The 9,861-nt window shown below is 39.9% G+C and overlaps 1 pseudogene; it reads right to left on the reverse strand.

Annotated features, from left to right (window-relative positions):
* Window positions 1-3,129: 3,129 nt before the first annotated feature.
* On the reverse strand, window positions 3,130-4,553 carry LOC122304541 (annotated as a pseudogene).
* Window positions 4,554-9,861: the final 5,308 nt, after the last annotated feature.

The following is a 9,861-nucleotide window of genomic DNA, read 5'->3' on the forward strand; positions in this document are numbered from 1 at the left end:
ATAGATAAATTTTGTATAAATTCTTTCTAATAAGGTGGATTCCACTAATATAAAATAATTTTTTTAAGTGAGATCTATTTTTTTTACAAGAGCTTGTATATAATTTGTTTATTTCAAGAGTAATGTTACATACAGTCGTGAAATGTACAAGTGCCGTGCAGTCGCTTTGAAAAAAATTGGGTCTATTATTAAAAAAATTAATTTTTCTCATATAAATCTCGTATTTATTCACTTTTATTAAAATGATTATGTGGCACTTGCATACTCAAAACTGCAAATATCATTTCTCAAATTTGAAACCGGTATAAATTAAGGAAAAAAAAAAAAGAACCAACACATCCTTTCAAAAAGCTTCTTTTGATTGAAACGTGTCGGCAGGAGTTCCATTTCACTCTAGAAAATGTTTACAAACCCTCGATTCCTCCACTCCCAAATCTCACAAAGCCTTTTCACTAAAAAAATCCTCGGCCCTAGTTTGATATCCTCTATCACCCACATCCCCTCTTCTTCTCTCATTTGATCCCAATCGGACCCTTGATCAAATCCTCTTTCAAATGGCTTGGGACATCGAGAAATTCAATGCGGTGAAGAGGTCGTAACTGATCACCAAAGAGCAGGGGAACCACTACGAGGAGGCTAGGTGGGCCAACGTGGTTGGAGACATCCTCAAGAACAAAGGGGAGTATGTAGAGCCGCTCAAGTGGCTCGATTATGATGTGACGTACCGCTACTTGCACGATAAGCAGCTTCTGCCGACATGTCAGTCCCTTGGGGGGGGGTCTATCTTCGTCTCCAGGACTTCACGAACGCTTTATCTTCTCAGGTATTTTGTTTTTGGGACTTTAAAGTTTGTGTGGGATGGGAAAGTGGGAACAGGGAGAGAAATTTTTGACCTATTTTGAGTGTTTGGGTTGGGAGAGTCCGAGAGTGGAAAGTATGGGAAGTTGGTTGTGTTGAGACTAATTGGTGTACTCGGTTCATTTGGGTAGAGTGCTTCTTCTTTTCTTTTTTTTATTGGAGTTGGAGTTTCTATGGAAAATATGAGGAAAATGAAATCACTTCTGTTTGGTTCCATATAAAATAAGGTAAAGGAACAGAAAGATAATTAAGTTGGGCGGTTCAGAGGAAACTGCTCCTAGGGTTTCCTTTCTTGCTCATACTTCATGAACTAAGATTGTAAATCTGCATCACTATTTCATTTGGTAAAAAGTTGAATAATTGGAGAAAATGGCAACTGTAAAAATTTATCAATGATAACTTGAGAATTGAACTTCTCTACATTGTTTTTGCTTTCAGAAAAAACATTTAGAGCTTGCCAAGGAAGCTAATGACCTTATTGAACAGCAAAGGGCCAACACCCAACTTTTTTTTTTTATAAGCAAGCTTGCATATAATAAAAGTGTTACAAATGTCTAAGAAGGGTCTTTCCCACTGTCAATATACAAAATATAAAAAATGATAGTGTCTAAAGGAATGCTACCAAACAAGGAGTTTATAGCAGCCCATTACGCAATTGATTGCGCAAATCGATTTTGGGATCAATTTATCTTGTTAAAACTCCAGCCATTGTGAGATTTCAACAAGTTTGCAATGTCGTCTGAGATTAGGGAAATTTTCCAAATCACTACCACTTTATAAATGGAAGAAATCACCATTTGAGAATCTCTGACAAGAGAGATGAAAGGATAGTTGAGATGTTCCACCATTTTAAAAGCTAGTTTTGCCGAAAGAGCCTTTGCAATCACCGGGGGTCCAAATTTCAATGACTTCACCTTTTGAGTTTCTACTCACTCCTGAGGCATTTTTCACTCTAGAGTTTGTCTTTTCTTTCCAAGCATTTAGAATTTCTTGATAAGAGAGATTCAATTGTTTTGAAATTTTATTAAGAGAGTGCCTTTCGATTACGGACTTGATCATTTCGTAGCCTCCAGATAAAATCCATAATCAAACCTGTATAGATTTGATAAATGGCGAAACACCCAACTTGCTCGTACTTACCATGAAATTTTTTTGAGATCTAAAAATGACCACTTCTCAATTCAGAATGCCAAAGAGTACTTCAGATGTTCAATGAAGCTTGCGGAGACTGTTAGGGAGAACCCACCTGTTAACGATGGCAAATTCTTCCTTAAAGAATATATTGATGCATATAATAATATTAGGATGCTTGAAATGGATCTTGATAACTTGGACGAGGCCCAAAAAATCCTAACCAAAGGATTACAGATTTGTGCAGATGAAGAGGTTGAGGAAGATTATGATGGGCGAAGTAGGCTCCATCACAACCTAGGAAATGTTTATATGGAGCTCAGAATGTGGGATGAAGCTCGGAAACACATTGAGGAGGACATTAAAATTTGTAAGAGAATTGGGCATTTCCAAGGGAAGCCAAAGGGGTACATCAATTTTGGTGAACTGCATTATGGGGTTCATAAGTTTGAGGAGGCACTTTGTTGCTACCGAAAGGCGCTTGATCTGGTAAAATCCAAGGAAGATGAGGATGCGTTGGCTACCCAAATTGAGAAAAATATTGAGACTGTAAAAGAAGCTATTAAAGTAATGGGTGACTTGAAGAAAGAAGAGAAAAATCTCAAGAAGCTTACCAGAGAAATGACCAGTGCAAAAGGAATAGCACGTGAGAGGAAGTGTGTGTTGCAGCAAAATGCATCTCTCAATTGCCTTATTGAGAAATCAAGAATGATCTTGGCATGGGTGAAGGTACGAATTTTGTTCTATATACAATTTCTTTGCCTTTGAGCTATTTCTCAACTGCTAGAGGGATCTTAAGCACACTGGATAGCTTGTAAATTTTATGGATGACTTCCATTTTCGTTTCTGATTTGAGTTAGTGTATCAATCAGTTTTCTAATTTCATGTTTACATTAAACATAGATGGATATTTCATTTATTCAATTCCTTTATCAAATTTCCAGAACTTGATTCTGATGGACTAGATGGATTTGTGCATATGTGTCAAGATTGTGTTTACTAAATGATTAGTCTCGTCTAGAAGATGAATGTTTAAAAAATCAGCATGGCTGGGGTGCCTTCTTGCCTTCTATTTTGCAAAATCTTCCATTCTTGTTTTTGTTAGAAAAACTCTAAGGGCTTGCTCTTTTGGACGTAAAATTAGCATGCCCACAATGTGCAGTTATGCTTCGGCTCCTCCTTTGTAGCTAAGACTAGCTTCTTACCCTCAAAGTCCTTGAGCTGACCCACAATATTTTGATCTGTATCATCTATCATATAAAGGACCTCATAACCTTTCTTCAATTTCTCCAGGAAGAGGAGAATGGCAGCGGCTTTCTTAACCTAAGGCAGAGAATGACAGCCCAATGAAGACAACAGGCCTCAATGAAACCCTGTAAAGTCTTTGGCCACTTGTTCCTTATCAACAAAATGTTCTACCCAATTACCCCATAACTAGCATTCACCATACTTTCCATTGTATTCCAAGTCACCATAGCTCTCTTTGAAACCAGGTTAAAGAATTTCTTAGTGCCCTTTATCTCCCTTTGCTTCACATATCCTGTTGTTGTCTTGACCTTCCACGAGACCAAATATCTCTCCGAAATTTCATCAACGAACAGTTTGACAATACCCAACTGTAATGAATGCACCATTTTACAACTCTTATTATTATTGCCAAATCCCGTCCTCCTACGTTCACCTCTTTCCCATCCATATACCAAAATGATAGATGCTAGCATTATATCCACAAGATTCTAGACAAATTGAACATGGATTAATATTTCAATGATGGCAAGGAAAGAACCCCAAAAAGATGGTGAATGGGTTGACTTTGTTTTAGTGTAAGTTGATCAAGATCAGTGGCTGATATTATCATTCTAGCAGCAGAGTAGCCTTGTTCTAGACTTAGTCCCAGCTTATCATTATACCATGCTACAAGCGAGCATATTGCAATTGACACCGATTAATACAGTTCATTGGTTTGTGATGATAGCCTTACCATTAGTTTAAGTAACTAGGGAGCACAAGTACGGGCTAATATTGATAGAAAAGCTAAAATTGTAATTAACATCACCTGCACTTTAGTCATGGACATCACTCCTTGCAAGTCATCAGAAGCCTTTCCCATAACTGGAAGTAAAGCAAACAATAAGCACAAAGCACAGTCCACTTTCGTTGAAGACATTGAAAGGAATGTGCCAACAAATATCCCCTCTGAAGATTTACCACCTAACAGCTAGGCTGTAATTCCACACAAGCACCTAAATATGAAATTAAATTTGTAGCAAGCACCCTAGAACAATAACGACTCCAACAACTCAAAGCTCCATTGGGAAGAATTTCAGGCTTAGCGTAACAAAAAGAAAAACTTCACCAAACTGGGCCACAGTTTCAACTTGAACCATTTCATAGACAATGTCAAACCCTTTAGGTCCAGTCAAAGATTCTACTAGGGAATTTTCAGGGATAATCGACTGTCCATCACAAGCAAAGGCAATGCCACCATAAGTTGTTGAGACAACTTCCAACTCCAAGTACCCAAAGATTATTGAATTCCAATCAGCGAGGGTCTCTTGATGCATTTAATCAAAGAACTCATGTGCAACGTTTCCTCTAGCTAATTGCTTATTGCCACTCCTCAATATCTTAGTGCCACTCTTCAAAGTGTACCCACATATGTCCGTTCCACCAGCAAGCTTGAGTAGAACTGCATTCAATTGACCAAGGAAGCAAAGACAACAAGAAACCCTCTGAGAGTGTCAAGGTTAGGTTGTAACACCCCAGAAAAGAGAAACACAGAGACCTCTATGGACGGAAACATTGAGAAAATGAGCATCACGCTGCCATTTATAGACCATTCCAACTCTCTGAGAGTGTCATACCATCCCTGAAATCCCTTAGCATTATTCATGTTCTAGATCGAGCTCAGCAGCAAGGCATAGTGAGTGCCTCCCTTTTCACCTTCACAATCTGAGAGCATGACCAATTGGAGAAGGAGGATAAGCGGAGTCCAGGAAACCATGGCCATGGGTTTCTGTTACCCACTAGTGAATTTTGGGCTTGCCTTGGCTGCTAATCGATGGGAATCTGAGATTGGTTGAAAGATTGATGCAGCCTCGTAGATCAAAATAGCCAAAGCCAGCAACAGAAATCCCCTGAGGTATTTAGCAGGGTCACCCGTGAGGTCAGAGATGGACCCACCAAGCTTTGGCTAAGCAGAGAGAAGGGAAGCCCCTACCAGCAGCAACTACAACTTTACCGATGTGAACTATACGTAAGCTACAAGAACGAAGATTGAGCAGTAGGGTTCCAGATGGCGCTGCAATGACTCCATGTAGCTGTGAAGGTGGTCTTCAACGAAGGTCTAGTCCTTCATAATGCCCTGAAGGTCTGATCTTATGACACCCCCAACTCCCACGTACGGACACACATAAATCAAGGTATCGGGATAATGACAACAAGGGTCACACACCCCAACAACAAGTGCTAAGTGTGTGCACATGCAACACGTATAAAACCAAAGACACAGCAGATAAGTTAAGTCGATCAACTAAAGACTAGAATTTGTTTAAATACAAGTTCGTTTAAACACAAGTGTACCAAAAATATTACAGTTATCCAAAGAAAACATAAATAAACTAAAAGATAACATCAAAAGTAGGATACAAATCCCAACACATGAGAAAGTGATCCCCGATCACTCCTCCGGCAGAGCCACATCCTCAGACTCAGCATCCTCATCTACATAAAAAACTATGGCACCAAGAAATAGTTCCGCAGGTAAAAGTAATAATCCAAACCAACCCACAAGATAAAAATACATTCATGCAATAACAAATTGCATAAACATGATGCCATATGCATGAGACCCAAAAATCATCATTTCCCAAAACGAACAATTTTCCACGCATGCCAAAATCCCATTAGCCCAAAACATTTCCATTAAAACATCTGTCATTTTTCCAGAAAATGACCCAACATAAAAATCACCATTTTCTCAAAAAATGGTCCACATGTCCTTTAACCAAATCTTGTCATTTTTCTAGAAAAATGCCCATTATCTATTTTACCGTATGCACCATGCTCTCTCCTAGGTATCATCCGCACACCCTAGTTCTCTTAACCACATCGTAGGTAACGACCATACATGTGACTTTGTAACGAGCGATACCCAGTTCGGCGCCCAGCGTATTCATGGCCAAGCATCCTCTAGCCCCTGCCAGCAGAGGGGCCATGAAGTCGGCACGAGAGCGTTACCATCCAGTCTGATCCTGTTGTTGCCCAGCGACAACTCAGGGGACATCACTCAGTATATTCCACTCTAAAGTGACCAGAAGAGCTCCACCGAAATAATACTTCATCTCGGCTTGGGGTCATGATACGCACGCACCCAAAAATCCATTTAACACATGAAAACCCAGTTTTCACTTTTACAAACATGAACATGCGTGCACCATGCAATGCATACGACAAGATACAAAAATATCCAACAACAACAAATCCCAACATCAATCAATCACATACACAACTCCGTCTTCCAATCCAACCGACCCCCATACTCCTCAGACTCAATCTGGCACAACCAACCAAATTACAATTATTGTTAATGCAAAATATATTTAAATCTTAAAGGTTATTTGAAAGCTACTTACAAAGATGAAAGGCACTCTAGAAGATCAAAGGTCACACCAAAAGTGGCGGAGCAGCAGCGGATCTGAGTTTTCCAAGCAATGGTCATGGGTCTCAAAACTGGGAATTTCGAAGGGGAAGCTTGGCTGACTATGGGGGGCATGGAGGAGCTAAAGGAGGTGCTAGGAAGCAAGAGGTGGTGGCTTGGAGCTGTGGGTGGTGGCGCACAGTGGGGATCTAGCCTTAAGAGGAGGTCAAACCCATTTCGGGTTGGGTGCTTCACGGAGGAGAATGAGCCATCGAGAGGAGCTGGGCTTGGTTGACGGTGTTGGTCGAGGTGAGGAGGAGCTAAAGAGGTGGCCGATGGCGGCGCAGGGTGGCACACAGCGGTGCATGGAGGAGAAACCGAAAAGAGAGAAGAAAGGGCTAGTGGCTTTGATTTGGCCTTGGAGAGAGAGGGGCTCGAGGGGAAGGTTGTTGATGAGCTAGGGTAGGTATGGTGGGTTGCTAGCGGTCGTGCAATGGTGCAATTGGCCATGCCGGAGGCACGTGCTGAAGAACCTATAGGTTCTACGTGCAGCGGGAGAGAGAGAGAGAGAGAGAGAGAGAGAGAGAGAGAGAGAGAGAGAGAGAGAGAGAGAGAGAGAGAGAGGGCATGGGGCTAGGCTCGACGTGAAGGGGGTTGTCGGCATGAGGGGGTGGAGGTGAGGTGGTCGACAGGGCTAGGCTGGCTGCGCAGTGGCGCCGCTAGGCTAAGAGACACACAGGTTGAGAGGGAAGAGGGACCGTCGGGTGCAAAGGATAACCAGGGGAGGGAAAAAGAAATAAGGAAAAAAAAATATGGAAAAGGAGAGGAAAAAGAAAAAGAGGGGGGGGGAGAATTGAGATCCAGCTTTTGATCTTGGGTCTAAAAATGATTTCAAAACAGTAATTTAAATAAAGCTAATTTAAACACAATGATTGAGTAAAATAAAATAATAAAATCCAAAAATAACATAATTTAAAACAAAGAGTATTTTAAATAATTAACAATATTTTAATAAAAATAAAACACATCGAAATAAATTTTACAATTAAAAGTCGTAAAATAATACCACATAAATCATCTTAAATTTAAAACAAGAAAGCTCATAATCCTAAAAAAATGCAAGAATTAGTTAGTCAAAATACACGTAAATACGGGCTATCACAGATCTGGTGGAAAGGAACAAAATGGTGGCTTGGGCGAAGTGTTTGGGTCCATTACCAAAAGAGATTTGGAAATTCTTTTGTGGTAGTCTTGGTGTAGGGAATATTAATCGAAAGATAAGGTGTACTCTTCAACCATTAGAGGTGTCAAGAAGCACCATAGATTTTGGATGGGCTTCCACGGAGGTTGTCGTACCAAACGTGGCCCTTTGTTTGAAATCCTTGGGAAGATTGTTTTAGTAGTAGACGATACCTTTGTCAAATTTACCATAGCAATGCCATCACAGCAAGCCACCTCAGACACATGCTCCATCTCAGCATAATAAGGATGATTCTAGAATACCATGAGCTGTAATTCTTTTCCATACAGATTGTACAAATTAGTTAGAATTCTGATTCCTTTATTTGATTCTTTGTAATTACTATAAATAGGTAGCTCAACATATTGTAAAGGAATGAATCAAATAGTGCAAGCCACATTTTTTGCAACCAACTGATTCTCTACATTTCTGTTGGTCTCTCTGTTTCCCTATGAGTAATTAGGATTTCCAAAACTGTTATGGTATCAAAGCCATAACAATGGCTTCTTAAGATACCAACAAAACACCCTTCATCAATCACAACCCAAAAGACCTTGCCAGTCCTTATTTTCTCAACCCTAATGATGGCCCAGCAACATTACTCACCAATCATCTTCTTATTGATGAAAACTACCATTCTTGTGCACACACCGTGCGTCATTCTCTGCGAATAAAAAAGAAACTGGGTTTCATTGATGGTACTCTTCTTCAACCCTCTTCCACCGATGCCTTGTTAGAACCATGGGTTGAATGCAATAACATGGTTATAACCTGGCTTCAGAATGCAATGTCTCTTGAAATAAAAAACAGTGTCGTTTATGTTGAAACTGCCCATGAATTGTTGCTTGAACTCGAACAACATTTTGCCCAAAACAATGGGCCAAGAATCTATGAATTGAAGCAATCCATTCAAAATATTACCCAAGGTGATGATTCTGTCAGCCTTTATTTGTCTAAGTTGAAAAGTCTATTTGATGAACTCCTCAATTTTGAATTTATTCCAACGTGTACATGTGATGCCATGAAGCCTATCCTTGAGAATCAACAACATGACTGGATGATGAAATTCCTCATGGGGATAAACGATTCCTTCAGCAACATCAAAGCTCAGATTATTCTTCTCAAACCCATTCCATCCTTAAGTGAAGTTTATGCTCTCGTCCAACAAGAAGAGAAGCATAAGCAGATCTCCACTCTTCCCAACCTCCATGACACACTAGCCTTATCCACCAAAACTCATTACCCACCCACCCGAGACATTTCCAAACCTTTTAATTCACAACGACGAGACAAATTATTTTGCACTTTTTGCAAAGTCTCAAGCCATTATCTGGAAAAGTGATTTAAGGCCAATCTGAATCTTGAGAAACCCACATGTACACACTGTCATCTTGTTGATCACACTATAGAGAGGTGTTACAAAGTACATGGCTATCCTCCTGGCCATAAGCTTGCCATTGACCCAAAGGCCCTGACCCTTCTGTTAACCAAATTAGTCTTTCGAACCAAGAACAGATCAATGAGAATTCTCAAGCAGTTCTAACAAAAGACCAATATCAACATCTCATTGCTTTGCTCCAGTCTCATGCTACACAACTGGCTGCATATTAGCTTCAATCCATTGATTAATCTCCAGTCTGTCCTTCGCCTTCAACCATGTCTAGTATAGCTTCTTGTTTCTTAGTCTTTCATACAACATCTTCACGTTATATCCCTTGGATCATAGACAGAGGTGCAATAGATCATATGATCTGCTACACCTCCATTTATACTTCCTCACCCACAATAGTTAATTTTAAATTCGGATTTCCAAATGGTAATCATGCCAATGCTACCCATAAGGGTACTGTTAAACTCAATTCTACCATTACTCTCAAAGATGTTTTATGCATCCCATCTTTTAATTTCAATCTCCTCTCAGCAAAAAGATTAATCTAGGACATTAATTGTTGCTTCGTTTTCTTTGCTAATGAGTGTTATGTGTAAGACTTTT

Source organism: Carya illinoinensis, chromosome 3 (genome assembly GCF_018687715.1).
Source record: "Carya illinoinensis cultivar Pawnee chromosome 3, C.illinoinensisPawnee_v1, whole genome shotgun sequence".
Taxonomy (NCBI): domain Eukaryota; kingdom Viridiplantae; phylum Streptophyta; class Magnoliopsida; order Fagales; family Juglandaceae; genus Carya; species Carya illinoinensis.